This window comes from Sinocyclocheilus anshuiensis, unplaced genomic scaffold, assembly GCF_001515605.1.
Source record: "Sinocyclocheilus anshuiensis isolate Anshui unplaced genomic scaffold, SAMN03320099.WGS_v1.1 scaffold483, whole genome shotgun sequence".
NCBI lineage: Eukaryota > Metazoa > Chordata > Actinopteri > Cypriniformes > Cyprinidae > Sinocyclocheilus > Sinocyclocheilus anshuiensis.
Window position 1 is genome coordinate 570748 of NW_015552580.1, and position 5614 is coordinate 576361.

The 5614-nt window shown below is 35.4% G+C and overlaps 1 pseudogene; it reads left to right on the plus strand.

Annotated features, from left to right (window-relative positions):
- Positions 1-5614, plus strand: part of LOC107665280 (iduronate 2-sulfatase-like) — an 8469-nt pseudogene that overhangs the window by 1869 nt on the left and 986 nt on the right.

Genomic DNA, 5614 nt, shown 5'->3' on the forward strand with positions numbered 1-5614 from the left:
AACTCACATCATGGTGCCAGGACAATTGTCTCTCTATGAATGTGAGTAAAACTAAAGAGCTGATTGTGGACTTCAGGAAGAGACAGCAGCGGCCCTATACTCCTCTTATGATCAGTGGGACCCCAGTGGAGAGGGTGAGCAGCTTCAAGTACCTTGGTGTAAACATCTCCGAGGACCTGACTTGGACTTCACACATCCAAACTCAGGTTAATAAAGCCAGACAAAGACTGTACCATCTGCGACAGCTGAGAAAATTCAGGGTTTCGCCAAACTTTCTATTCAGGGGCCATAGAAAGTGTATTGACTCAGTGTATCTCAGTGTGGTATGGGAACAGCTCCAGTCAAGACTGCAAAGCCCTGCAGAGAGTTGTGCGCTTAGCTGAGCGCATCTCAGGGTCTGCTCTCCCCTCTCTACAGGACATCTACCTCAAACGCTGCAAACGCAGAGCTGTTAAAATCATCAAGGACTCCAACCACCCTGGTAACTGTCTTTTCATTTTGCTGCCATCTGGTAAGCGCTTCCGTAGCCTGATGGCAAAAACCGAGAGGCTTAGGAGGAGCTTCTTCCCCCAGGCCATCAGGCTCCTAAACTCAAACTCAGTCTCTTAACACCAACATGACTTCACTTAATTATCAGTAAGACACTTAATATACTGACATTGCCACTTGCACACAGCAATTTATGTAATAATTTATTTATTTACGTTTTTACCTCTATTGCTGCTATGTAACTACCCTGTACAACCTGTTTGCACATTCTTCTCTTGTATATTCCTGCTCATCTTAATATTTATTAAGTCTACAGTATACTGTCCTGCACATTTTATTTTTTTTATTTTTTATTTTTTAAAATCTTTTTCCATACCTATATTTATATATAATTTTCTTGTGTTTGTATTCTTTAATAATTGCACTGTCCATGGAGCGGACCTGACTTACATTTCACTGCTGGTCATATATTCTGTATATAACCATGTATGTGACAAATAAAAATCTTGAATCTTGAATCTTGAATATACATTACCGTTTAAAGGTTTTAGATTGGTATGATTTTTATTTGATCATACAGCAAAAAATACAGCAAAAAGAGTCATATTGTAAAATATTTTTACAATTTAAAATAACTGTTTTCTATTTTAATACATTTTAAAAATTTATCTATTTGAATATTATATTATATAGGGGGCAAATATTGTGCTGGACATGATTCATGATTTTTGAGGATGGTCTATTATCATCTGAACCTAAAATGAAATATTAAATAATACATATTTATATATAAATATATATTTTTATTTATATATTATATATTTTATAATTAAATATTTTTATTTATTTATTTTTATAGGTTTTTATATAATCATACAGGTAAATTTAATTAACCACAATTCATTTCAAGAACTGTATGTTCTTAAAAACAATATTTATCGAGGGGAAAATTTTCAGTTTGCATTTTGATTGCATGTTTTTTTTTATTAAGCTAGATTGTTGTAATATATTATTAATAATAAAGTAATAGTAATTTAATGTTATTGATATGAATAATTAATTATTAAGTCATTGTGAGGCCCACATGAAACCAGACTCGTGGCTGAGGACCACTACTGTAAACCTTTATTATTACTGTTTGATCTCTCACACTTAATACAATTCGGACACCCGCTGGTTAATCTGTCTTATAATTATTTGAGAGCTTCTTGTGTTTCCAAAATCTGCTGTGCAAAATACATTATACTTAGTTTGTGTGGATAATTTTCAGTGTAAAATATTTAATATAGAAAAATTACCCACCTAACATTTAATATGTTTAAAAAGGAAGTTACTTTTAGTAAATAACATGCGTAAAGTACAAGTAGATTTCTAAAAGATTGCAATGTTTATTTCCAGTATCTCATGTTCATCTGTTGGGTCTGCAGAGATAAAGATGGCACACTGCACAGTAATTTATTGTGTGCCGTGGATGTGTGAGATGCCTTTGGGAGCCCTTCCTGACATAGAGAACACAGCAGAGGCCATACGACTCCTGAAGTCTATGAAGGACTCTCACAATCCTTTCTTCCTGGCTGTTGGCTTCTATAAGCCACATATTCCTTTCAGAATCCCTCGGGTAAGTGCTTTTCAATGAAGCGTGACATACTGTATGAGCACCTGTTAAATCACTGAATCTGGGAAATCCTGTGTTTTTATAGGAGTACCTAAAGCTCTATCCTATCGAGAGTATGACGCTGGCTCCAGACCCAGATGTTACCAAGAAACTTCCTAATGTGGCCTACAACCCCTGGACTGACATCCGCAAGAGGGAAGATGTTCAGGCGTTAAATCTGAGCTTTCCTTATGGCCCCATTCCTAAAGACTTTCAGGTACCATGCAAAAATACGATGTTCACGCTTAGAGATTTTGTACTACCATTTACATTTAGTTTGCTTTGGGTAATTAGAGGTTATTCCCTTTTCAATTGTATGAAGTTATAATTTGGTTTTAGAAGTTAAGTTTGGTCCTGCCTGAAAAGACCTTAAATCCCATTTCTTGTAGAATCAAATATGAACTTTCCCCCTCATCTTTTAGCTGCAGATCCGACAGCACTACTTTGCCTCTGTATCATATGTGGATGCTCAAGTTGGAAAGATTCTGCAAGCCCTTGATGATTTTGGCCTCGCCAAGGACACTATAGTGGTGTTCAGCTCAGATCACAGTTTGTTCAAGAGAGTTCTGGCAATTCAGCTCATTGTTAAATATTACATCCATTAGGTGGCAGTATTGAAGCATTTGGTTTATATTGAAGCTCAGATTTTCAGTGTTTCGTGGGCTTCTCAGAAGTTCTTCTCAGAAATTATGCTGTCACTTTTTTTTTTTTCCATTTAGCATAAATTGCATTTTGAATTGTTGGTTAAGATTGTCATATACGTGTCAAGTGTGTGTGTGTGTGTATGTGTTTTTCTTGTTATAGTGCTTATACATAACATATTAATATGCTCACTTTTAATGCATGAAGAATTTCAATTGAATTGTCTGTCTGTCTATCTATCTATCTATCTATCTATCTATCTGTCTGTCTGTCTGTCTGTCTGTCTTTCTATATATAGTATGAAATCTTATTTTATTTATTGAATTACATTATTATATTTAATGAGCAGCTGCTCATTATTTGCTCATTCGCAAAAAGAAATTAATATAAATGATATTACAAAATTACATTATAATAATTACAGTATAAACTAAATAATGAAAGAATAATGCAATATTGTAATTAAATTAATTATTACAACTAAATGCATATTTAATATTATTGGTACTATTTTAAACATTTAAATTATTCATTATTTAATATTTCTGGAAATACCCCATATTTTGTATGATAGCATGTTTATAAAACATTTTCTTTAATATTATTTACTTCTTTTTAATTCTACTTTCTTAAGTTTAAATCACAATTCTGCATTCTATTTGCTACCTCAATTCAAAGTTCTCTCTCGCTCTCTCGCTCTCTCTCTCTCTCTCTCTCTCGCTCTCTCTTCTCTCTCTCGCTCTCTCTCGCTCTCTTCTCTCTCTCTCGCTCTCTCTTCTCTCTCTCTCTCTCTCTCTCTCTCTCTCTCGCTCTCTCTTCTTTCTCGCTCTCTCTCTCTCTCGCTCTCTTTTCACTCTCTCTTCTCTCTCTCGCTCTCTCTCTCTCTCGCTCTCTTCTCTCTCTCTCGCTCTCTCTCTCTCTCTCTCTCTCTCTCTCGCTCGCTCGCTCGCTCTCTCTCTCAGGTTGGTAATTAGGAGAACATGGCGAGTGGGCCAAATACAGCAACTTTGATGTGGCCACCGGAGTGCCATTGATCGTGTACAAGCCAGGTGTGACCTCACCTTTCCCTCGGCCTGGGGAGAAGACGTTCCCCTTCATCGATGTGTTTCAGGGCACGTGGGAGCAGTTTGGCAAAGGTAATGTTACTCAAAGCAGCCGTCAACACGCAAAGACCGCAGCATCCTTCACGAGAACCTGAGACTCCGACCGACGTCACTCAAGCGTGTGATATCAACTTTCTGGAAAAATATGTTATGGCTAAAGTATCGGCCCACTTAGAGCTTTGATTCCTATTTTGCTTCAGTGTTTTTTTGTGCAATGCGAAGGTTTGACTGAGAGTGTACTGTGAGCACATGCATCTGCTGATGGTTTTCCTTTCTTTCAGCTCTCAAGTGCACATTTGTGGCAATCTTTAGAAAACACCCAGCATAACCAGCTGGAGCAATGACTGTAATGATAATGCCACAGCATCGAGAAACTAATAAGTCCTGAGAGTTATTGCTCTCACAGTGGGCTCTGTATTGTTGCTTGTTGTTGCTCTAATGAACTGCGCTATATTCAGTAACAGTATCAGTAAATTTCATGTATATTTCAGAACTAAGAGAATAGTGGCTAAATTCAGTGTGAGGATTTCATGCTCATTTTTTTGTATTTTATGGTGTATGTTAGAGCAACACTTGAGTTCCATTAAAAAAAAAACTCCATACAGATGAGTTTTAGCACTAATGATGTATAAAGTTTCAAAACAGACCTGCTATAAGCTCCTTGGCTATTTAATGTGGCTTCTGTGAAAGTATATAATATCATCGGATCACCGTGATCTCAGCTTCATTTTTATAATTGTGTTTTAATTGCACAATTTACAGTAATTCACCAATCGGAAGAGTCACTCTTACCATAGATATATACACATATTTTCACAAAAATATTAAGCAGCGCAACCATTTTCAACCTAGATAATAATAAATGTTTCTTGAGCAGCAAATCAGCATATTATAATTATTTCTGAAGGATCATGTGACACTGAAGACTGGAGAAAAATTCAGCTTTGCATCACAGGAATAAATTATATTTTAAACTATATTCAAATAGAAAATGGCTATTTTAAATTGTAATCATATTTAATTATTTGTTTTTATTGCATTTTGATCAAAGAAATTAGCATAAGAGACCTCTCTTCAAAAAACAACAAATCTTATTTAATCTGATCTCCTAATCTCTACAAATATCAATGATTATAAGCATATAATACATACATTAAACAAACAATTAAGTCATTGATTTCATGTGCATGGTTTTATATTGTATTGTAGTTTCAGATTTAACTGATGCACAAATGCAATGATTTATGGGACAGGTAGTTCATTCCCCCATAAAAGAAATTCGGTACACAGTCTTGTATACTCTCTTGGTCTTTTCCAATTTTTAAACACTTTTTCACTTCAAATCAAAGTCTATGAATCATTTTGAAACTGGTCCATTTAGTTTCTGGCTTTAAAGTCTTTATTGAAGATTGTTTTTAAATATCTATGGTGAAAATTAATGGGAAAAATACTTAAAAAAAAAATGTAGGCTGCTATGTATGTGGTCAACTCTCTCTCTCTCTCTCTCTCTCTCTCTCTCTCTCTCTCTCTCTCTCTCTCTCTCTCTCTCTCTCTCTCTCTCTCTCTCTCTCTCTCTCTCTCTCTCTCTCTCTCTCTCTCTCTCTCTCTCTCTCTCTCTCTCTCTCTCTCTCTCTCTCTCTCTCTCTCTCTCTCTCTCTCTCTCTCTCTCTCTCTCTCTCTCTATATATATATATATATATATATATATATATATATATACATATAA